Below are 27533 nucleotides of genomic sequence, written 5' to 3' on the forward strand. Positions count from 1 at the left end.
ATATACATTAAATGTCTTTACAACGATAATCGTTACATATATGTCTCGTTTAAAAATCATTAAGTTAGTAGTCTTGTTTTTTACATATGTAGTTCATTGTTAATATACTTTATGATATGTTTTCTTATCATAGTATCATGTTAACTATATATATATATCCATATATATGTCATCATATAGTTTTTACAAGTTTTAACGTTCGTGAATCACCGATCAACTTGGGTGGTCAATTGTCTATATGAAACATATTTCAATTAATCAAGTCTTAACAAGTTTGATTGCTTAACATGTTGGAAACATTTAATCATGTAAATATCAATCTCATTTAATATATATAAACATGGAAAAGTTCGGGTCACTACAAGGGGCACCGTCCCCGGCGTCCCATCCACACACTCTGCTGAGACAAAACCAATACCGGCAAGGTGCTAGCTGCTTAGCCTATTGAATGGGGAGATGCAGGATCTCCTTATTTCTGAATAGATTACAGCATCATTTTCTTTCAAAGATATGAAATCACCTTGGGAAACTTGAAAACACATCATTGAGTTGTACACTTGAAGCTACAAGCATCAAGGATGAGAACCGTGATGAGCATCAAGCATCAAGAATCCCACCGGAGCATTTGCTTACTGTTTTCAGGGTTGGATCAGGCCTATGGGCTACTGGAAAAGTTGATTTCCAGATAGTCGGTTCGAGTAGATGACTTTTTGTTTAAGACTCATCTTAATCCGATATACGGTTTAGGATTTATAGCCTTCCGAAAGTCACTACGTCTTTGTAATGTTGTGCTAAAAATTCTAACCTACTCACACTTAAAACATCTCCACGGTTAAACGAAGTCGATTTAGGTTCTGAAAATTGGTCAGCGATTAGAGGACTCACATACGGAGCCATGGCCACTGACTACGCATCTTTTCGATTTGTATAGAGGTCGTAGCAGCTGAACGAAGTTAGCCTTTGTTACGATCTCTATTCTTGATTGAAACTTACTTTACTTTTTATGTACGATGATGAATGATGATGATACTTAAGACTTAATTTACGTACTTTCAAACCTTTGGGAACGAATTACTGACTTAGTAACTTTTGACTTAGGTTGAGGACCCTTCGGACCAACTACTTGCTTACTTATCTCGTATCGACTTTACACTGCGTATTCACTGTGAGTTATAGCTCCCTTTTTACTTCAACTATTTTTGGGACTGAGAATACATGCGTTTTTTATGTTTTACTTACTAGGCATGAGTACTTAAACTTTATATATGTGTGGGTCATATAACGGCATAAACTTTTCCCTTAGCTCGGTAACGTTAAATCATTGGTTTCCTAACCGTGAACGCGAATCTTAGATATGAATCCATAGGGTTTGACATCCCCACTCGGGCTAGTCGTGCTAGCATTTAATGGGTGTTTAATACTTCGAGAACATACGCACTAGCCAAGTGTACTTTTAGGGGGTAATATTACGTTAAGTTAGTTACCAAGTGCCCACAGTTAAGAATATACTTTTCATGCTGTTTTGAAATACGAAATCTCGTGGCCTACCTTACAGTACTATTACAATTAAACTATAGCTCACCAACATTTGTGTTAACATTTTTAAGCTTGTAATTTCTCAAGTGCTTAGACGTTTGATGCTTCCGCTGTATTAGTCTCGCTGTTAGACTTGCTGTGTAGACTCCCGCTGCTTTGTTTAGAGATGTCTCTGCATGAAACTTTTACTTTGCATTCACAAACTATGTTACTTTTGAACAATGAAGTTGTAATGACCTTTGAGTCTCGTACTTATGTTATTGCTTTCTATTCGTAAAAGCACACTATCGTTTGTAAAACATTTGACGTCGGTATAGACGTTAAAACAGCATATAGTGTTTGACCTTGTAATGATCATGTTGTTGATGATCCGTACACGTTAATTTTGTATGGGGCGTCACATAGTCGATCTCTAGTAATCTATAGGAGATTAGTTCTCTCTACTTTCTCTCTCTAGATTCTAGAGAGAGAAAACTACAGAGATTAGGAAAAATAATTATCTCTCTATTGTCGCTCTCTAGTGATCAATAGGAGATTAGTATGTGTAACGACTCGGAAATTTCCGACCAAATTTAAACCTTAAACTCTATATGTTTCCGACACGATAAGCAAAATCTTTATTATTGAGTCTAGAGAGTCTGAAATCTATAATCAGACAGTCAGTTACCCTTTGACCGTGCCTGATGATTCACGAACCTATAATTAAACTGAAATATATTATATAATTAATAAATATTACATGGCTAATGAATTATAATATATATATATTAAATATGGTTTCAAGAAGAATATAGTTGTTATACTAATATAATTATCATTACTTCGTTATTGTATAATATTCATGTTAATATTAATAACAGCATTATTGATATTATTAAATACGAAACTTGATACAAATAATGCGATAAAATTTCTAATATTATTATTATCAATATAAGTACTATTATTATATTGTTGTTACTAAATTATCAAAAAGATTTAAGATATTAATATGATTATTTTTTTTTTAAAATATTAGTATTATATTGATATTATTTATCTTTATTGTTAACTCTATTATTATTATTTTTAACTTATTAGCAACATTATAATATTAATAAAAATTAAAAATATATATATATATATATATATATATATATATATATATATATATATATATATATATATATATATATATATATATATATATATATATATATTTAAATACAGAATCAAATACAGATTCATTATAAGTTAAAAAAAAAATATACAAGTAATTCATATTCAGATATATAATAAACAGATTTATATAAATAATTACCTAAACAAATACAGAATTATAGATATATACGGATTATATGTAAATAAATAAAAATTTCATATAATTTCTGTTTCCAATCGTTATCCCAACTGTATCATAATTTAAATTAGTCAACTAATCAGTACAATTTGATTCTTTGTGTTTCAATAACAAACAAAAATTAGTGGATTCGATTGAATTTTTAGAACTAACCGAATATTTTGTGTCGGGTAAATTGAACTACAAAACAAACGTTTCATTGAACCATATTAGCTGTACTATTATCTTCAACCTGTATATAATACTCTGTAAATGTAAAACGGTTCAGAATAACAAGAATTAAATTTAATTTCAAAATCTCTGCACGTCGTCCCTGTTCTTAGTTCATTTTCCAGACTTCATAAATTCGAATAATATCTCAAAATGTGTAAATGCAGTAACATCATAAATCATTCGTTTTAACTGTCTGCAAAATTTCATAACTCGAATTTTCCTATCGATGTTCAATTTCGAAATCAGAAGTTTATGAACAAAAAGTCAAGCGGCCGTTCATCATGAAATTCGAGTTTAAAACCGATGTTTTGAATCCAATTAAGGTTACAGAAAGATTATAGAAGCAAGTTAGAATCTTTTTCATGAAGAAACTATAAGCTAAAACGTTCAAAAGTTTTAATTTGATTTATGGGTTCTTCGTGTGAAAATATAACTGATACAGGTTATTTAATTTCTTTGTTTTCTGTTTTAAATAATTTAATCAATCCAATTTTGTTTCTCTATCAACCCTTAATCCTAAAACTAGATGAAATATTCGTGGATGGTATGATTTGATTCTCTGGTCGAATCCAAAGATGAAGAAGATGATCGGTAACAGGAATTAGTTAAATATAAATGGGTTGAGTGTCTAAACAGAAAAGCAGAATCAGAGGGATGGTTAGGACGAGTGTGGGTAATCGAGAGGTTATGGGTTCGAGTCCCGGGGCTGTTCAGTTTTATTTTAAGAGTTTCTACAAAGGTATAAATTAATAAAATTATTATAATTATTATAATCATTATTACTTTGATTAATATCATTTACGTTACTACTATTATAACTGTTATAATTATTATTATGACTACTATAATCATTATTATAATTATTATTATTTTGTTATCACTTTCATTATTATTATTATTATTATTATTATTATTATTATTATTATTATTATTATTATTATTATTATTATTATTATTATTATTATTATTATTATTATTATTTTCACCATTATAAATAAATCTAATAAAATATTATATATTTTTTTTCTTAAAATTTAATATTATTATCAAAGTTGTTACTTTTATTAAAGCTATTAATCTAAAAATTAACATCATTATTGGTATTATTATTATCATCATTATTATTATTATTATTATTATTGTTAAATATTAACATTATAACTCAAATTAATATTATTATTACTATTATTATTAACATAAATATATTAATAATGTTATTATTATCATTAATTTTATCTTTACTAATATTAATTTAATATAAATAGAACTATTGTTTTGATAAACAAATTAAATATATATACATAAATAACAAAGTATTTCTATATATAAAAACGAACATATGAAGCATAAATAAATTATATATATGAAAATGATATAAATAATAAGTTATATGTATACAAATTTATTAGACTGCGATTGTGTGTACTTATAAATATATAATTAATATAGGTTCGTGAATCCGAGGCCAACCTTAAACGTGTTCAAAGATGTTATATGTATTTTTACTACAAAATACATTAGGTGAGTATATAGATCCCTTTTAAACTCTAAATATTTTTGGGCTGAGAATACATGCGCTGTTTTTATAAATGATTTACGTTATGGACACAAGTGATCAAAAATAAATTCTACGTTGAGTTGTACCACGGCATATCTCTTTATACTTGGTAACTGCTAATTACGTGAGGAGCGTAAACGCGAATCCTGTTGATAGATCTATCGGGCTGACATCCCCAACCGGGCTGGACGACCAGCATTTAACGGTTGCACAGTACTTCGTTCTCGTTACTACACTTGGTACGGTGTAGGGTTTATTTAAGAGTATGCTGCTGTGACTTTTAGTTAAGTATGGTTACCAAGTGCTCAATGTCTTTTCTACACACGAGGAGTGTATTATGTATAAACTTTAATTCTTGTGGTCCATTGTTATAACGCTGCTAGCATCAAACCTATATATCTCACCAACTTTATGTTGACGTTTTAAAGCATGTTATTCTCAGGTACAAATTAAGTCTTCCGCTGTACATTTGCTCATGTTAAGAACATTACTTGAAGTCGATCATCGCAATGGGACCAACTGTTGAAGACTTCGTCCGGGAGGATTAGTTCGGGTCTCTACAGTTGGTATCAGAGCGTTGGTCTTAGCGAACCAGGCCTTGCATTAGTGTGTCTAACTGGTAGTTGTTAGGATACATTAGTGAGTCTGGACTTTGACCGTGTTTACCTGCCAAAAAGTTTTGCTTATCATTCCTAGTCGGAAACCATCTGCTTATCATCCTTAGGAAATTGCTTGCCTATCATCCTCAAGTCTAGACACGTTCTACTGCATTCAGTGCATCGATAGTGTATAGACAAAAAAATTCATATCTTAGCGCATTTGTAGACTTGCTTGTCATATGCTGTAAGTTCCTCTGTAGGCTACGAAATCTTTAGTATTATAGATATTCTATGAAGTTAGAATATCATCCTATATTCAAAAATCATTTCACATCGAAGATTCTTTCCATTCACCAAATTGCCCTCTTGGCAATGAACCTGAAGCCCTTACCGGCGAACCTGTTCGAGAAACCATTATCTCTCTCATCTCTAGAGTATCTCGTCACGATTATATACTATCCCATATTTCAAATCTTATTCATTCACTTGTCCCAACCGCCAATCATCCCGGCATAATAGAAGAAGTTAACGAACTACGTGCTCGAGTAATGGCTTTGGAGAATCTGGTGTGGAGACACCAGCAGCAGCATCAGCAGCATAATCCGTACCCCATCATTAACGCCGACAATACCCTTATCACCCCAACCACAATCACGTCATAAATCTCAACGTCACGATCTGTACCTCGGATATCAACATCACACGCTTCAATATCATCATCTGTACTTCAAGTATACTCCTTGTTTTACATATCATTCTACATCGATTAATTTCGTTCTACGTATTGTTCTACCTCATTTACCTTCGTTCGGCATGGCAATTATGTAATCTCTAAAGTTTTAGAGATCATATAATCAAGTGCTAACAATAAATCAAATGAGTAAAAAAAAAAAAAAAATCTTATTGACTCATTAAATCCATAATTACATCTGAAGAAAATATATATGCAAGTATATTTTCATAAAGATCGTAATTAAATTTTTTTTCGTACAAACTATTAATGATGAATATATTTTAACGGGTGGGTAGTACCCAAGGAATATTTAAATTTCACATTAACAAGTTACACTGTACATTCTTCGAATCTGATTCAACGGTCATTTACTATCCTACTTACAATCACTGATATACGTATCCATTCATCACAGAATAACCATTTTCATTCAAATTTCATATTTGGATTTTTACCTATCCGAATCCAACAAGTGGCATAAAGAAGAAACATTGGACAAATTAAAAATTGTTAGAAACACACGAATTAACTAATTGAAAATCTGTTAAGGATTCTACGCTAACTGTTCTGGCTAACTGTTCCCAGCTAACTGATTAACATTTAATTTATCGCAGTTTACATTCTCGCAATTTTAATTTCTGCACTATCGGGACACATGTACAACAATACGTCGGATTAATTCTGAGACAACACGTTGTATAATGGGTCATGATATACATTTATTTATTTTACGCACTTTAAATAACGGGACACGTATGCAAGGTTTCGACTTATCATATCGACCCATCTATATATACATTTCGGAACAACCGTAGACACTCTATATGTGAAGGTGGGAGTTGGCTATACAGGGTCGGAGTTGATTCCAAAATATATATATACTTTGAGTTGTGATCGACACCGAGACCGGTACACGGCTCACGATACGTATTAAGTAATTCGAATATTATATATATCAAATTTATATATGAATCTATTGAACCATTGGACAATCGGACTATTGGACTGCTAACTTTGGATAACTAAAATGAGTTAAAATACTGATTATAACATATGAAAATAAACAATTCTTCAAGTTTTCCACTTGATTCCATTTTAAACCTCATTCGTATCTTGACGATTACAATTCGCATTTACAACTTTTCATGATTCTTGAAAACGCCTCGATCGAGAAGTTGAACCAGTCGCACCTCGTCTACGGAAGAAAGATTCATGCATATGGTTATGCACCTGAAAACTCTCGGAAACTGAGTCAACACGTAGCAGTGTAAATTCCTTTAGTGTTATTATTACTCAAAATAACTTTGCAATTTCTTTCCAAATTAGCCACTTTTATCACAACTCCACTTTGACTTCTCAGTAAAACTAGTCTCATTATCATCTCGATATAAATACGTTATCCTTTCGCCGTCGTTACTGGTGACCCTTTCACGACATCATGTACCAGCAGCTCGACATCCTTTTGACAGAATCCGCAAGTCGTATTTTGAAAATCAGGCAGAACTTCTCCAGCTATACTTACGACGTTTATTTCTAAGAATTTCATACCCCGAATGTGAAGTTTCTGAAAAACGTCTCGAACTATGAAGTAGTTCTTGAAATGCTGACAAAGTAGTATGTTGTAGACAGTTTTAATGACCAAAAGTTGATGATAAAAGGAGGAAGTGTTAGGAACGCTCGATAGAAAATTTGGTACTGAAAACCGGATTAAGCAAACCGTGAAAGAGACTCTGAACAAATTACAAGGACTAAACTTGTACATAAAAAAAAAATAAAAAAAAAAATTATGACGATTGTGTAGCAAACATCTTGCTTCTGAATCTAAACCCTTACGGGTCAATCTTCATCATCACCCTTCGACATTAGAAATTCCAAGATATTATCATATCTTTCATTATAAATATCCTTAATATTTCTGAAAATATTTTCACTGCTATCCTTATCTGAAATCATTTATTCCTTCGTAGTATCTGCGTTATAGTATAAAAGAAACTGTGTTAGTTTCTAAGTTCTAAAACCTTCGAGTTTAAAATAGGAATGTTCTGAAGCAGTGTTGGGAACTGATGCATGAATTAGTATAATATAATGAAACTTGATCAACTTCATCATATTACAGTAAGTCATGTTGAGTTTCTAATGGAATGTGATGATTCACAGTACCATCATCATATGCCATGTTACACGACTCTTACATTCTATTCAAATTCTAAAAATATCAGGAAATTATTTCTTGATAATTTAGTCTGTTCCAAGATAATATGGTAATTTGACAAATCAAAAATCGTGTCGTTACCATTTCTTTCTAAGAGCATTAGCTATGTTCATCCCGAAATCTCTACCTACGAATTCCGGACCATTATTCGCTTGACTCGAAGTCGGGTGGAGAAAACGATAGCATGAAGCTCCGAAGAATAATGAAAAATAAAAAGCTCGATAACGACTTCGAAATTTCAAACTGTGTATATCGATACAGATAGCGATATAAAGACACGGGAGAACTAGAAACACTATAAACACAAGAGTATAGTAGAAGTAAATAGATTCTTCTGGTGGTACATGAAAAAGAAGAATTATAAATACGAAAGTTAAGAATATATCAAGAATTAGGACTGGATGGAGCATATTGATGAATACTTTAAAGTATGAATCAGGGAAGAAAGAATAGAAGGTGTGAGTTGTGAAAAATAAGGAAATGAAGGGGGTGAATTTATAGTGAAATATCCGACAGAGAAATCAAAACAGATTGCCGCATCAAATCAAAGAAGATCCTGATCGCCGAAAGAACCAAATCTTATTACATAAGATTTTCTTTAAATCCCTTAAATTCTGGAAACCATTCCTAATCGCGTCATCGGTTAAAACAATTCCATATTCACTCATTTCACTCTTTTGTGATAGCTTCATTCGTGCGTTTCACATGATCGAATCGTTTTATCCATATCTTCCAATAATGATAAAACTCTATTATTACCTCATATTCGTCATTGTTATTTATGACAACCTCTACCAAATTTCGGGGACGAAATTTCTTTAACGGGTGGGTACTGTAACGACTCGGAAATTTCCGACCAAATTTAAACCTTAAACTCTATATGTTTCCGACACGATAAGCAAAATCTTTATTATTGAGTCTAGAGAGTCTGAAATCTATAATCAGACAGTCAGTTACCCTTTGACCGTGCCTGACGATTCACGAACCTATAATTAAACTGAAATATATTATATAATTAATAAATATTACATGGCTAATGAATTATAATATATATATATTAAATATGGTTTCAAGAAGAATATAGTTGTTATACTAATATAATTATCATTACTTCGTTATTGTATAATATTCATGTTAATATTAATAACAGCATTATTGATATTATTAAATACGAAACTTGATACAAATTATGCGATAAAATTTCTAATATTATTATTATTATCAATATAAGTACTATTATTATATTGTTGTTACTAAATTATCATAAAGATTTAAGATATTAATATGATTATTTTTTTTTTAAAAAAATATTAGTATTATATTGATATTATTTATCTTTATTGTTAACTCTATTATTATTATTTTTAACTTATTAGCAACATTATAATATTAATAAAAATTAAAAAAAAAAAATATATATATATATATATATATATATATATATATATATATATATATATATATATATATATATATATATATATATATATATATATATTTAAATACAGAATCAAATACAGATTCATTATAAGTTAAAAAAAAATATACAAGTAATTCATATTCAGATATATAATAAACAGATTTATATAAATAATTACCTAAACAAATACAGAATTATAGATATATACGGATTATATGTAAATAAATAAAAATTTCATATAATTTCTGTTTCCAATCGTTATCCCAACTGTATCATAATTTAATTTAGTCAACTAATCAGTACAATTTGATTCTTTGTGTTTCAATAACAAACAAAAATTAGTGGATTCGATTGAATTTTTAGAACTAACCGAATATTTTGTGTCGGGAAAATTGAACTACAAAACAAACGTTTCATTGAACCATATTAACTGTACTATTATCTTCAACCTGTATATAATACTCTGTAAATGTAAAACGGTTCAGAATAACAAGAATTAAATTTAATTTCAAAATCTCTGCACGCCGTCCCTGTTCTTAGTTCATTTTCCAGACTTCATAAATTCGAATAATATCTCAAAATGTGTAAATGCAGTAACATCATAAATCATTCGTTTTAACTGTCTGCAAAATTTCATAACTCGAATTTTCCTATCGATGTTCAATTTCGAAATCAGAAGTTTATGAACAAAAAGTCAAGCGGCCGTTCATCATGAAATTCGAGTTTAAAACCGATGTTTTGAATCCAATTAAGGTTACAGAAAGATTATAGAAGCAAGTTAGAATCTTTTTCATGAAGAAACTATAAGCTAAAACGTTCAAAAGTTTTAATTTGATTTATGGGTTCTTCGTGTGAAAATATAACTGATACAGGTTATTTAATTTCTTTGTTTTCTGTTTTAAATAATTTAATCAATCCAATTTTGTTTCTGTATCAACCCTTAATCCTAAAACTAGATGAGATATTCGTGGATGGTTTGATTTGATTCTCTGGTCGAATCCAAAGATGAAGAAGATGATCGGTAACAGGAATTAGTTAAATATAAATGGGTTGAGTGTCTAAACAGAAAAGCGGAATCAGAGGGATGGTTAGGACGAGTGTGGGTAATCGAGAGGTTATGGGTTCGAGTCCCGGGGCTGTTCAGTTTTTTTTAAGAGTTTCTACAAAGGTATAAATTAATAAAATTATTATAATTATTATAATCATTATTACTTTGATTAATATCATTTACGTTACTACTATTACAACTGTTATAATTATTATTATGACTACTATAATCATTATTATAATTATTATTATTTTGTTATCACTTTCATTATTATTATTATTATTATTATTATTATTATTATTATTATTATTATTATTATTATTATTATTATTATTATTATTATTATTATTTTCACCATTATAAATAAATCTAATAAAATATTATATTTTTTTTTCTTAAAATTTAATATTATTATCAAAGTTGTTACTTTTATTAAAGCTATTAATCTAAAAATTAACATCATTATTGGTATTATTATTATCATCATTATAATTATTATTATTATTATTATTGTTAAATATTAACATTATAACTCAAATTAATATTATTATTACTATTATTATTAACATAAATATATTAATAATGTTATTATTATCATTAATTTTATCTTTACTAATATTAATTTAATATAAATAGAACTATTGTTTTGATAAACAAATTAAATATATATACATAAATAACAAAGTATTTCTATATATAAAAACGAACATATGAAGCATAAATAAATTATATATATGAAAATGATATAAATAATAAGTTATATGTATACAAATTTATTAGACTGTGATTGTGTGTACTTATAAATATATAATTAATATAGGTTCGTGAATCCGAGGCCAACCTTAAACATGTTCAAAGATGTTATATGTATTTTTACTACAAAATACATTAGGTGAGTATATAGATCCCTTTTAAACTCTAAATATTTTTGGGCTGAGAATACATGCGCTGTTTTTATAAATGATTTACGTTATGGACACAAGTTGAAATGTCCCGTTCTTATTGATTAAAAACGTTCCATATTAATTGATTTCGTTGCGAGGTTTTGACCTCTATATGAGACGTTTTTCAAAGACTGCATTCATTTTTAAAACAAACCATAACCTTTATTTCATAAATAAAGGTTTAAAAAGCTTTACGTAGATTATCAAATAATGATAATCTAAAATATCCTGTTTACACACGACCATTACATAATGGTTTACAATACAATTATGTTACATCGAAATCAGTTTCTTGAATGCAGTTTTTACACAATATCATACAAACATGGACTCCAAATCTTTTCCTTATTTTAGTATGCAACAGCGGAAGCTCTTAATATTCACCTGAGAATAAACATGCTTTAAACGTCAACAAAAATGTTGGTGAGTTATAGGTTTAACCTATATATATCAAATCGTAACAATAGACCACAAGATTTCATATTTCAATACACATCCCATACATAGAGATAAAAATCATTCATATGGTGAACACCTGGTAACCGACAATAACAAGATGCATATATAAGAATATCCCCATCATTCCGGGACACCCTTCGGATATGATATAAATTTCGAAGTACTAAAGCATCCGGTTCTTTGGATGGGGTTTGTTAGGCCCAATAGATCTATCTTTAGGATTCGCGTCAATTAGGGTGTCTGTTCCCTAATTCTTAGATTACCAGACTTAATAAAAAGGGGCATATTCGATTTCGATAATTCAACCATAGAATGTAGTTTCACGTACTTGTGTCTATTTTGTAAATCATTTATAAAACCTGCATGTATTCTCATCCCAAAAATATTAGATTTTAAAAGTGGGACTATAACTCACTTTCACAGATTTTTACTTCGTCGGAAAGTAAGACTTGGCCACTGGTTGATTCACGAACCTATAACAATATATACATATATATCAAAGTATGTTCAAAATATATTTACAACACTTTTAATATATTTTGATGTTTTAAGTTTATTAAGTCAGCTGTCCTCGTTAGTAACCTACAACTAGTTGTCCACAGTTAGATGTACAGAAATAAATCGATAAATATTATCTTGAATCAATCCACGACCCAGTGTATACGTATCTCAGTATTGATCACAACTCAAACTATATATATTTTGGAATCAACCTCAACCCTGTATAGCTAACTCCAACATTCACATATAGAGTGTCTATGGTTGTTCCGAAATATATATAGATGTGTCGACATGATAGGTCGAAACATTGTATACGTGTCTATGGTATCTCAAGATTACATAATATATAATACAAGTTGATTAAGTTATGGTTGGAATAGATTTGTTACCAATTTTCACGTAGCTAAAATGAGAAAAATTATCCAATCTTGTTTTACCCATAACTTCTTCATTTTAAATCCGTTTTGAGTGAATCAAATTGCTATGGTTTCATATTGAACTCTATTTTATGAATCTAAACAAAAAAAGTATAGGTTTCTAGTCGGAAAAATAAGTTACAAGTTGTTTTTGTAAAGGTAGTCATTTCAGTCGAAAGAACGACGTCTAGATGACCATTTTAGAAAACATACTTCCACTTTGAGTTTAACCATAATTTTTGGATATAGTTTCATGTTCATAATAAAAATCATTTTCTCAGAATAACAACTTTTAAATCAAAGTTTATCATAGTTTTTAATTAACTAACCCAAAACAGCCCGCGGTGTTACTACGACGGCGTAAATCCGGTTTTACGGTGTTTTTCGTGTTTTCAGGTTTTAAATCATTAAGTTAGCATATCATATAGATATAGAACATGTGTTTAGTTGATTTTAAAAGTCAAGTTAGAAGGATTAACTTTTGTTTGCGAACAAGTTTAGAATTAACTAAACTATGTTCTAGTGATTACAAGTTTAAACCTTCGAATAAGATAGCTTTATATGTATGAATCGAATGATGTTATGAACATCATTACTACCTTAAGTTCCTTGGATGAACCTACTGGAAAAGAGAAAAATGGATCTAGCTTCAATGGATCCTTGGATGGCTCAAAGTTCTTGAAGCAAAATCATGACACGAAAACAAGTTCAAGTAAGATCATCACTTGAAATAAGATTGTTATAGTTATAGAAATTGAACCAAAGTTTGAATATGATTATTACCTTGTATTAGAATGATAACCTACTGTAAGAAACAAAGATTTCTTGAGGTTGAATGATCACCTTACAAGATTGGAAGTGAGCTAGCAAACTTGAAAGTATTCTTGATTTTATGAAACTAGAACTTTTGGAATTTATGAAGAACACTTAGAACTTGAAGATAGAACTTGAGAGAGTTCAATTAGATGAAGAAAATTGAAGAATGAAAGTGTTTGTAGGTGTTTTTGGTCGTTGGTGTATGGATTAGATATAAAGGATATGTAATTTTGTTTTCATGTAAATAAGTCATGAATGATTACTCATATTTTTGTAATCTTATGAGATATTTCATGCTAGTTGCCAAATGATGGTTCCCACATGTGTTAGGTGACTCACATGGGCTGCTAAGAGCTGATCATTGGAGTGTATATACCAATAGTACATACATCTAAAAGCTGTGTATTGTACGAGTACGAATACGGGTGCATACGAGTAGAATTGTTGATGAAACTGAACGAGAATGTAATTGTAAGCATTTTTGTTAAGTAGAAGTATTTTGATAAGTGTATTGAAGTCTTTCAAAAGTGTATAAATACATATTAAAACACTACATGTATATACATTTTAACTGAGTCGTTAAGTCATCGTTAGTCGTTACATGTAAGTGTTGTTTTGAAACCTTTAGGTTAACGATCTTGTTAAATGTTGTTAACCCAATGTTTATAATAACAAAAGAGATTTTAAATTATTATATTATCATGATATTATGATGTACGAATATCTCTTAATATGATATATATACATTAAATGTCGTGACAACGATAAACGTTACATATATGTCTCGTTTCAAAATCATTAAGTTAGTAGTCTTGTTTTTACATATGTAGTTCATTGTTAATATAATTAATGATATGTTTACTTATCATAATATCATGTTAACTATATATATAACCATATATATGTCATCATATAGTTTTTTTACAAGTTTTAACGTTCGTGAATCACCGGTCAACTTGGGTGGTCAATTGTCTATATGAAACCTATTTCAATTAATCAAGTCTTAACAAGTTTGATTGCTTAACATGTTGGAAACATTTAATCATGTAAACATCAATCTCAATTAATATATATAAACATGGAAAAGTTCGGGTCACTACAGTACCTACCCGTTAAATAAATTTCGTCCCGAAATTTTAAGCTGTTGAAGGTGTTGACGAATCTTCTGGAAATAGATGCGGGTATTTCTTCTTCATCTGATCTTCACGCTCCCAGGTGAACTCGGGTCCTCTACGAGCATTTCATCGAACCTTAACAATTGGTATCTTGTTTTGCTTAAGTCTTTTAACCTCACGATCCATTATTTCGATGGGTTCTTCGATGAATTGGAGTTTTTCGTTGATTTGGATTTCATCTAACGGAATAGTGAGATCTTCTTTAGCAAAACATTTCTTCAAATTCGAGACGTGGAAAGTGTTATGTACAGCCGCGAGTTGTTGAGGTAACTCAAGTCGGTAAGCTACTGGTCCGACACGATCAATAATCTTGAATGGTCCAATATACCTTGGATTTAATTTCCCTCGTTTACCAAATCGAACAACACCTTTCCAAGGTGAAACTTTAAGCATGACCATCTCTCCAATTTCAAATTCCATATCTTTTCTTTTAATGTCAGCGTAGCTCTTTTGTCGACTTTGGGCGGTTTTCAACCGTTGTTGAATTTGGATGATCTTCTCGGTAGTTTCTTGTATAATCTCCGGACCCGTAATCTGTCTATCCCCCACCTCACTCCAACAAATCGGAGACCTGCACTTTCTACCATAAAGTGCTTCAAACGGCGCCATCTCAATGCTTGAATGGTAGCTGTTGTTGTAGGAAAATTCTGCTAACGGTAGATGTCGATCCCAACTGTTTCCGAAATCAATAACACATGCTCGTAGCATGTCTTCAAGCGTTTGTATCGTCCTTTCGCTCTGCCCATCAGTTTGTGGATGATAGGCAGTACTCATGTCTAGACGAGTTCCTAATGCTTGCTGTAATGTCTGCCAGAATCTTGAAATAAATCTGCCATCCCTATCAGAGATAATAGAGATTGGTATTCCATGTCTGGAGACGACTTCCTTCAAATACAGTCGTGCTAACTTCTCCATCTTGTCATCTTCTCTTATTGGTATGAAGTGTGCTGATTTGGTGAGACGATCAACTATTACCCAAATAGTATCAAAACCACTTGCAGTCCTTGGCAATTTAGTGATGAAATCCATGGTAATGTTTTCCCATTTCCATTCCGGGATTTCGGGTTGTTGAAGTAGACCTGATGGTTTCTGATGCTCAGCTTTGACCTTAGAACACGTCAAACATTCTCCTACGTATTTAGCAACATCGGCTTTCATACCCGGCCACCAAAAATGTTTCTTGAGATCCTTGTACATCTTCCCCGTTCCAGGATGTATTGAGTATCTGGTTTTATGAGCTTCTCTAAGTACCATTTCTCTCATATCTCCAAATTTTGGTACCCAAATCCTTTCAGCCCTATACCGGGTTCCGTCTTCCCGAATATTAAGATGTTTCTCCGATCCTTTGGGTATTTCATCCTTTAAATTTCCCTCTTTTAAAACTCCTTGTTGCGCCTCCTTTATTTGAGTAGTAATGTTATTATGAATCATTATATTCATAGATTTTACTCGAATGGGTTCTCTATCCTTCCTGCTCAAGGCATCGGCTACCACATTTGCCTTCCCCGGGTGGTAACGAATCTCAAAATCGTAATCATTCAATAATTCAATCCACCTACGCTGCCTCATATTCAGTTGTTTCTGATTAAATATGTGTTGAAGACTTTTGTGGTCGGTATATATAATACTTTTGACCCCATATAAGTAGTGCCTCCAAGTCTTTAATGCAAAAACAACCGCGCCTAATTCCAAATCATGTGTCGTATAATTTTGTTCGTGAATCTTCAATTGTCTAGACGCATAAGCAATCACCTTCGTTCGCTGCATTAATACACAACCGAGACCTTGCTTTGATGCGTCACAATAAATCACAAAATCATCATTCCCTTCAGGCAATGACAATATAGGTGCCGTAGTTAGCTTTTTCTTCAATAACTGAAACGCTTTCTCTTGTTCATCATTCCATTCAAATTTCTTCCCTTTATGCGTTAATGCAGTCAAGGGTTTTGCTATTCTGGAAAAGTCTTGGATGAACCTTCTGTAGTAACCAGCTAGTCCTAAAAACTGGCGTATGTGTTTCGGAGTTTTCGGGGTTTCCCACTTTTCAACAGTTTCTATCTTTGCCGGATCCACCTTAATACCTTCTTTGTTCACTATGTGACCGAGGAATTGAACTTCTTCCAACCAAAATGCACACTTTGAAAACTTAGCGTACAATTCTTCCTTCCTCAATACTTCTAACACTTTTCTCAAATGTTCACCGTGTTCTTGGTCATTCTTTGAGTAAATAAGTATGTCATCAATGAAAACAATGACAAACTTGTCAAGGTATGGTCCACACACTCGGTTCATAAGGTCCATGAACACAGCTGGTGCATTAGTTTGTAACGACCCGGAAATTTCGACCAAATTTAAACCTTAAACTCTTTATGTATCCGACACGATAAGCAAAAACCTCAATGTTGAGTCTAGAAAATCTGAAATCTATATCTGAAAGATTAGTTACCCTTTTACCCTGCCTGACGATTCACGAACAACCTATAATTTAAAACTCGAAACCGTCATGATTTATATATACGATTTACTTTCTTAAACGATGCTATTTCAAATTAAAATTTTACGTATTAAGTCATTTTATTTTTATGATATAACTTTTGTAATTTTTTTTAAGAAACGAAGTTAAATTAAAAATGTACAATTTGTAAAGCACAACGTACAACAATGTATAGCTTAAATAGTTGAACCGAAATTAATTCATTTACTATGTATATAAATAGTAAATGAAATGAAATTAATTAATTTACTATTCACATGAAAATGACATGATAGAAATTATTAATTATAAGTTACATAATATACCCCTAAAGTATTTGAGAAATACAACTTTTTAAATTCTAAAGATTCGTAAGATTTAAAATTGAATTATTATATATTATTTATTTTACACGTTTTAAAAATTTTATATTATTATATTATTTTATTATTACTTTATTTTAATTATTATATTATATTTATATTATTATATTAAATATATATGTATATATATATCACACACGCACACTTACACAAACACATGAGTACTCCATATTTATTTCTTTTATTTCTCTTTCTTTTTCTATTTTCTTTCTACTTATCTATCTAAAATTTATCATAATATCTACTTTTATTATTAACTATACTACTAATTATATTATGATTTATATTATCAAAATCAATATTATGATGATCTTATTAGTAGTAAGTGTTATGAGTGTTAATAATTCTATGACGGGGTTCTGCCCAAATATTTTCAAAACAAGATTATGAGTGGGATAAAACTAAGAAGATTATGGGTCAAATTATGGAAGTAATGGGTATGGATCGGGGGTTTTGCTCGTGAGACAAACTAGTGTTTGTCATCTCCGTTGCGTCTGAATAATATCCTGCAATATTAAATCTCAATATTGATACGTGAGCACTTTAAACTTAACTTTTAATTTACTTTTAGTGTATCCCTGACTAGTGCTCGAGAGGTTAGGATCGTGTACATTTTTATATCTATTTTTGTTAAAATATATTTAGGATAGAATCTGAATTAGTTACTTTTGCGGTTAAGATAAGGTATATGAATAATATGTTTTTGGAAAGGTGGCGAAAAACTATAAACTTTTCATTTAGATGTCGAATAAATTCGACGGACAGATTTGAAGTTATAGCCAATTGAACTTTCGTACAAATTAATAAAAATGAATATTTTATTTTTACGTTATCATCAACAATATTATTATTGAATTATTATAGTTACGATTTTATTAATATTCTTATTAAAATTTTCAAACTATTATGTTGATCGCATTTGTTATTAAAATTATTAGATTATTATCAACAACGTTAAAAATATCATTTTTATTTAAAAGTAATTTTTAGAGATGTTATTACTATAATTGCTATGATTATTTTTGATAAATGAAAACAAATCATATTTTTAACAAATTAGTATTTTGATTATTATTATTATTAAAACTATTAAATTATTATTATTAAAATTAACATATTCATTAAAAGTAGTGTTTTAAATAAAAATAATGTAGTTATTATAAAAAAAAATGCCATTTTTTTATTATTTAATATATTTATATAAAATTCTATTAAAAGAAATATATTGATAAATTTTGTAAAAATATTTTAAAATGTAAAAACAATAATATTTAAGCATGTACAAATTTTTGGGAAATTATTTTGAGTCAAATACAACCTTTTTAACTTTTGTAGATTAGTCTCGAGCATTAGGATTGGTACACTATAATTTGATTTTATTTGTTAATTAGATATTAATCGATATATAAATATATAATTAATTAGGTTCGTGAATCGAAGGCCAACCTTATAAGTTATCAATGATGTTATATGTATTTTTACTACAAAATACAATTGGTGAGTTTCATTTGCTCCCTTTTTAATTGCTTTTGCAATATATATATTTTTGGGACTGAGAATACATGCGATGCTTTTATAAATGTTTACGAAATAGACACAAGTACTTAAAATACATTCTACGTTGAGTTGTACCACTGGCATACTTCCCTGTAGCTTGGTAACTAATATTTACAGCGGTATTGTAAACGCGAATCCTGTTGATAGATCTATCGGGCCTGACAACCCCAACCGGGCTGGACGACCAGTATTCAACGGTTGCACAGTACTTCGTTTTGTGACTACACTCGGTACAGTGTAGTGAGATTTCATATTAAAGGGAATATGCGACGTGATTAAATGTTAAGTATGGTTACCAAGTGCTCAACCACTTAGAATGCTTTTATACACTCGCGAGTGTACAGATATTTATAACTATGAAATCTTGTGGTCTATTGAAATTTCTGATAACTGTTGTTATGTTAAACCTATGAACTCACCAACCTTTTGGTTGACACTTTAAAGCATGTTTATTCTCAGGTACGAATTAAGACTTCCGCTGTGCATTAGCTCATATTAAGGATACTAGTTGGGACCATTTAAGCCATGATACAAGAACGTTGCATTCGAGTCATTGAAGATCATTAAGGGCTAATATTAAGTCATTTGGATATTGTGAAATGTTAGACGAACATATCAATTTTGATGTAATGATAGATTGTCTTTTTAAGAATAAATGCAACGTTTGTAAAATGTATCATATAGAGGTCAAATACCTCGCGATGTTATCAACTATTATAATTCGTTTGTAATCAATATGGACGTTGTCCGAATGGATTAGGAACGGACCGTTATAGGTGGTATCAGAGCGTTGGTCTTAGCGAACCAGGTCACCCATTAGTGTGTCTAACTGGTAGCTGTTAGGATACATTAGTGAGTCTGGACTTCGACCGTGTCTGCCTGTCAAAAAGTTTTGCTTATCACTTTAGTCGGAAATCATCTGCTTATCATCTTTAGGGAATTGCCTGCTTAGCATTCTTAAGTCTAGACACGTCTTACTGCATTTAGTGCATCGATAGTGTATCGACGAAATTCATATCTTAGCGCATCCTAGATTTGCCTGACATATGCCGTAAATTCTTTTGAAGACTATGAAATCTTTGGAAATATATATAGATATTCTATATAGTTAGAATATCATACGACATCCGAAAATCATTTCACATCGAGGAACCTTTCTATCCACTAAATTACTCTTTTGGCGATAAACCTGAAACACTTACCGACGAACTTGTTCGAGAAACCATTTCTTTTCCCCTTTTTACGGATATCTCATCATAATTATATACCATCTCATATTCCGAATTTTATACATCTGCACGCTTCAATCGCCAATCATTCCGGTGTACAAGTATAAGTTAACAAATTTCGCGTTCGTGTGACGGCTATGGAAAATATGTGCGACGGTTACAAACACCAGCAGCAGCCACAACCGCGTCGTAAACCTCAATGTCATAAACTATACCTTGAGTATATTCACCGTTCTATGTATTGTTCTATCTACTAAATTTTCGTTCGACATATCGTTCTATATCGATTACCTTCGCTTTACGTTTTACCTCATACATCTTCGTTCGACAGGGCAATTATGTAATCTCTAATATTTTAGAGATCATGTAATCAAGTGCCAACAATAAATCAAATGAGTATAATATTCTATTGACTCATTAAATTTCTAATTACATCTGAAGAAAATATATATGCAAGTATATTTTCATAAAGATTGTAATTAAAAATTCTTTCGTACAAACTGTTAATGATGAGAATATTTTAACGGGTGGGTAGCACCCGAGGAATATTTAGAATTCACATTAATAAGTTACACTGTACATTCTTCGAATCTGATTCAACGATTATCTATTATCCTACTCACAACCACCGATATTAGTATCCGCTTATCCCAGAATAACCATTCTCATTTAAATTTCATATTCGGATTTTGACTTATCAGAATCCAACAAGTGGCATAATGAAGAAAACATTGGATATATTAAAATTGTTAGAAACACACGATTTAACTAATTGAAAATCTATTAAGAATTTCACGCTAACTGTTCCGGCTAACTGTTCCCAGCTAACTGATTAACATTTAATTTATCGCAATTTACATTTCCGCAATTTACATTCTCGCAATTTTATTTATCGTCATTTAATTTCTGTTATTTACTTTTATGCATTTTTAAGTCGGGACACATGTACGCAATACGACGGATTAATTCTGAGACAACACGGTACATGGGTCATGATATATATTTATTTATTTTACGCACTTTAAATAAACGGGACACGTATACAAGGTTCGACTTATCATATTGACCCTTCTATATATATATTTCGAAACAATCGTAGACACTCTATATGTGAAGGTGGGAGATGGCTATACAGGGTCGGAGTTGATTCCAAAATATATATATACTTTGAGTTGTGATCGACACCGAGACCGGTACACGGGTCACGATATGTATTATTTAATTCGAATATTATATACATATATATATATATATATATTATTTAACTATTGTACTATTGGACAATCGAACTAACAGACTGCTAACTATGGACAAGTAAAAATTAATTAAAATACTGACTATAACATATGAAACTAAACAATTCTTCAAGTTTGCCACTTGATTCTATCATAAACCTCATTCGTATCTTGACAATTACAAATCGCATTCACAACTTTTCATGATACTTGAAAACACTTCGATCGAGAAGTCAAACCCGTTGTACCTCGTCTACAGAAGAAAATATTTATGCACCTGCAAACTCTCGAATCCAAATTCATAGTTTAACACATACCGTGTTGAATCCTATGCTATTTATTAGCGAAAACAACCCTACAATTCCTTTCCAAAGTAGCCAATTTTGTCACAGCACCACTTCGACTTCTCAGTAAGACTACTCCTACTATAACCTCAATATTTATACCATGTCCTTTCGCCGTCATTACCGGAGAATCTTTTATATATCACAACATCACCAGCAGCAACTCGTTATCTTCTTGGCGAAATCCGCAATCAGTAATTTCGAAAATCTCGTAGAAATTCTTCCGTCATACCTACAACGTCTATCCCTAAGAGTTACATATTTCGAATGTGAAGTTTCTGGAAAACACCCTGGACTATGAAGTAGTTCTTAAAATGCTGATAAAGCAGCAAAGATCATAAACGACTTTAACAGTCAAAAGTTTGATGACAAAGAATAGTAAGGTGGTAAAGCTGAGAAAAAGAGAAGGTTTGGAACTGGAAAACGGATTGAGCAAAGTATGAAGGAGGCCGTAAACAAATGGTGAAAACGGAACCTGTCTTTAAAGGATCCAAATGATCCAGCGTCTGCTGAAACCGTTAGTAAGAACTCTACTCCTTATTTTTAAACTTTTCAAGATGATATTCTTCATCATCATCTTATCTTAGATATTATAAGATATCTTCATATCTTTCGTTATACATATTCTCCATATCTCTGGAGATATTTCCACAACTATTCCTATCTGCGATCATTTATCTCCCCGTAACATCTGCATTACAACATAAAAGAAACTGTGTTAGTTTCTAACTTCTGAAACCTCCGAGTTTAAAATATGAATGTTTTGAAGTAGTGTTGGGAACTGATGCATGAATTAATATAAAATAATGAAACTTGATCAACTTCATTATATTACAGTAAGTCATGTTAAGTTTCTAATGAAGCATGATGATTCACAGTACCATCATCATGTGCCATGTTACACGGCTCTTACATTCTATCCAATCTCCAAACATATTAGAACGTATCACCCTGATAGTTCTAATTTTCCAAAATATCCTGGTAATTTGACCAATCAAAATCGTGCCATTACCATTTCTTTCTGATAGCATTAGTTATATTCATTCCAAATCGCTTGGTTCGAGGACGGGAAGAAGAAACGTAGGGACAAAACACCAGAATAGAAATGGGAACATAAACCACAACAAATAAGAGAGAGCATTAACTGTGGATGACAATGATTTTAAGGGATAGGAGTAGGAACATCGAAATATAAGGGAAGATATAAAACCTAACAACAACCCTGAAACTACAAACCGTGCATATCAATACGTATGGCAACGTAAAGGCACGGGAGAATTAAAAACATTATAATTCCAAGGAAAGGATAAAAGAGAATAGATTCTTCTGGTGATAGATGAAAAAGAAGAATGAAAGATATGAAAGTTAGAAATATAACAAGGATTAGAATGGGATGGAGCATTTTAGCGAATGTCTTAAAGTAGGAACTAAAGAGAAAGAATAGAAGATGTGGGAAGTAAGAAAGGGAAGGAGGTAAATTTATAGTGAAATATTCGACAAAGAAATCAAAACAGATTGCTGCGTTAAATCAAAGAAGATCCTGATCGCCGCAAAAACTAAATCTTATTACCTAAGATTTTCCTCAAAACCCTTAAATTCCGGAAATCGATCATAATCACGTCATCGGTTACAACAATTCTATATTTAATCATTTCACTCTCTTTTGTAATAGCTTCGCTCGTACGCTTCACATGATCGAAATGTTTTATCCATATCTATCAAAAATGATAAAACTTCATTTTCATCTCATAATCGTCATGAAAACATTTCCATTGTTATCTATAACAACCTCTACCAAATTTCGGGGACGAAATTTCTTTAACAGGTGGGTACTGTAACGACCCGGAAATTTCGACCAAATTTAAACCTTAAACTCTTTATGTATCCGACACGATAAGCAAAAACCTCAATGTTGAGTCTAGAAAATCTGAAATCTATATCTGAAAGATTAGTTACCCTTTTACCCTGCCTGACGATTCACGAACAACCTATAATTTAAAACTCGAAACCGTCATGATTTATATATACGATTTACTTTCTTAAACGATGCTATTTCAAATTAAAATTTTACGTATTAAGTCATTTTATTTTTATGATATAACTTTTGTAATTTTTTTTAAGAAACGAAGTTAAATTAAAAATGTACAATTTGTAAAGCACAACGTACAACAATGTATAGCTTAAATAGTTGAACCGAAATTAATTCATTTACTATGTATATAAATAGTAAATGAAATGAAATTAATTAATTTACTATTCACATGAAAATGACATGATAGAAATTATTAATTATAAGTTACATAATATACCCCTAAAGTATTTGAGAAATACAACTTTTTAAATTCTAAAGATTCGTAAGATTTAAAATTGAATTATTATATATTATTTATTTTACACGTTTTAAAAATTTTATATTATTATATTATTTTATTATTACTTTATTTTAATTATTATATTATATTTATATTATTATATTAAATATATATGTATATATATATCACACACGCACACTTACACAAACACATGAGTACTCCATATTTATTTCTTTTATTTCTCTTTCTTTTTCTATTTTCTTTCTACTTATCTATCTAAAATTTATCATAATATCTACTTTTATTATTAACTATACTACTAATTATATTATGATTTATATTATCAAAATCAATATTATGATGATCTTATTAGTAGTAAGTGTTATGAGTGTTAATAATTCTATGACGGGGTTCTGCCCAAATATTTTCAAAACAAGATTATGAGTGGGATAAAACTAAGAAGATTATGGGTCAAATTATGGAAGTAATGGGTATGGATCGGGGGTTTTGCTCGTGAGACAAACTAGTGTTTGTCATCTCCGTTGCGTCTGAATAATATCCTGCAATATTGAATCTCAATATTGATACGTGAGCACTTTAAACTTAACTTTTAATTTACTTTTAGTGTATCCCTGACTAGTGCTCGAGAGGTTAGGATCGTGTACATTTTTATATCTATTTTTGTTAAAATATATTTAGGATAGAATCTGAATTAGTTACTTTTGCGGTTAAGATAAGGTATATGAATAATATGTTTTTGGAAAGGTGGCGAAAAACTATAAACTTTTCATTTAGATGTCGAATAAATTCGACGGACATATTTGAAGTTATAGCCAATTGAACTTTCGTACAAATTAATAAAAATGAATATTTTATTTTTACGTTATCATCAACAATATTATTATTGAATTATTATAGTTACGATTTTATTAATATTCTTATTAAAATTTTCAAACTATTATGTTGATCGCATTTGTTATTAAAATTATTAGATTATTATCAACAACGTTAAAAATATCATTTTTATTTAAAAGTAATTTTTAGAGATGTTATTACTATAATTGCTATGATTATTTTTGATAAATGAAAACAAATCATATTTTTAACAAATTAGTATTTTGATTATTATTATTATTAAAACTATTAAATTATTATTATTAAAATTAACATATTCATTAAAAGTAGTGTTTTAAATAAAAATAATGTAGTTATTATAAAAAAAATGCCATTTTTTTTATTATTTAATATATTTATATAAAATTCTATTAAAAGAAATATATTGATAAATTTTGTAAAAATATTTTAAAATGTAAAAACAATAATATTTAAGCATGTACAAATTTTTGGGAAATTATTTTGAGTCAAATACAACCTTTTTAACTTTTGTAGATTAGTCTCGAGCATTAGGATTGGTACACTATAATTTGATTTTATTTGTTAATTAGATATTAATCGATATATAAATATATAATTAATTAGGTTCGTGAATCGAAGGCCAACCTTATAAGTTATCAATGATGTTATATGTATTTTTACTACAAAATACAATTGGTGAGTTTCATTTGCTCCCTTTTTAATTGCTTTTGCAATATATATATTTTTGGGACTGAGAATACATGCGATGCTTTTATAAATGTTTACGAAATAGACACAAGTACTTAAAATACATTCTACGTTGAGTTGTACCACTGGCATACTTCCCTGTAGCTTGGTAACTAATATTTACAGCGGTATTGTAAACGCGAATCCTGTTGATAGATCTATCGGGCCTGACAACCCCAACCGGGCTGGACGACCAGTATTCAACGGTTGCACAGTACTTCGTTTTGTGACTACACTCGGTACAGTGTAGTGAGATTTCATATTAAAGGGAATATGCGACGTGATTAAATGTTAAGTATGGTTACCAAGTGCTCAACCACTTAGAATGCTTTTATACACTCGCGAGTGTACAGATATTTATAACTATGAAATCTTGTGGTCTATTGAAATTTCTGATAACTGTTGTTATGTTAAACCTATGAACTCACCAACCTTTTGGTTGACACTTTAAAGCATGTTTATTCTCAGGTACGAATTAAGACTTCCGCTGTGCATTAGCTCATATTAAGGATACTAGTTGGGACCATTTAAGCCATGATACAAGAACGTTGCATTCGAGTCATTGAAGATCATTAAGGGCTAATATTAAGTCATTTGGATATTGTGAAATGTTAGACGAACATATCAATTTTGATGTAATGATAGATTGTCTTTTTAAGAATAAATGCAACGTTTGTAAAATGTATCATATAGAGGTCAAATACCTCGCGATGTTATCAACTATTATAATTCGTTTGTAATCAATATGGACGTTGTCCGAATGGATTAGGAACGGACCGTTATATAGTTAAACCAAACGGCATGACCATAAACTCGTAATGACCGTAACGTGTTCTGAAAGCAGTCTTTGGAATATCATCTTCTTTCACCCGCATTTGATGATACCCGGAACGTAAGTCAATCTTTGAATAAATAGACGAGCCTTGTAGTTGATCAAATAAGTCGTCGATTCTCGGTAGTGGGTAGCGGTTCTTGATGGTAAGTTTGTTCAACTCTCGGTAGTCGATACACAACCTGAATGTACCATCTTTCTTCTTGATAAACAAAACAGGAGCTCCCCACGGTGATGTGCTTGGTCGAATGAAACCACGCTCTAAAAGTTCTTGTAATTGGCTTTGCAGTTCTTTCATCTCGCTGGGTGCGAGTCTGTAAGGAGCACGAGCTATTGGTGCAGCTCCTGGTACAAGATCTATTTGAAATTCAACGGATCGATGTGGGGGTAATCCCGGTAATTCTTTCGGAAATACATCGGGAAATTCTTTTGCAATGGGAACATCATTGATGCTCTTTTCTTCAGTTTGTACTTTCTCGACGTGTGCTAGAACAGCATAGCAACCTTTTCTTATTAGTTTTTGTGCCTTCAAATTACTAATAAGATGTAGCTTCGTGTTGCCCTTTTCTCCGTACACCATTAAGGGTTTTCCTTTTT

Source organism: Rutidosis leptorrhynchoides, chromosome 6 (assembly GCF_046630445.1).
Source record: "Rutidosis leptorrhynchoides isolate AG116_Rl617_1_P2 chromosome 6, CSIRO_AGI_Rlap_v1, whole genome shotgun sequence".
Lineage (NCBI taxonomy): Eukaryota > Viridiplantae > Streptophyta > Magnoliopsida > Asterales > Asteraceae > Rutidosis > Rutidosis leptorrhynchoides.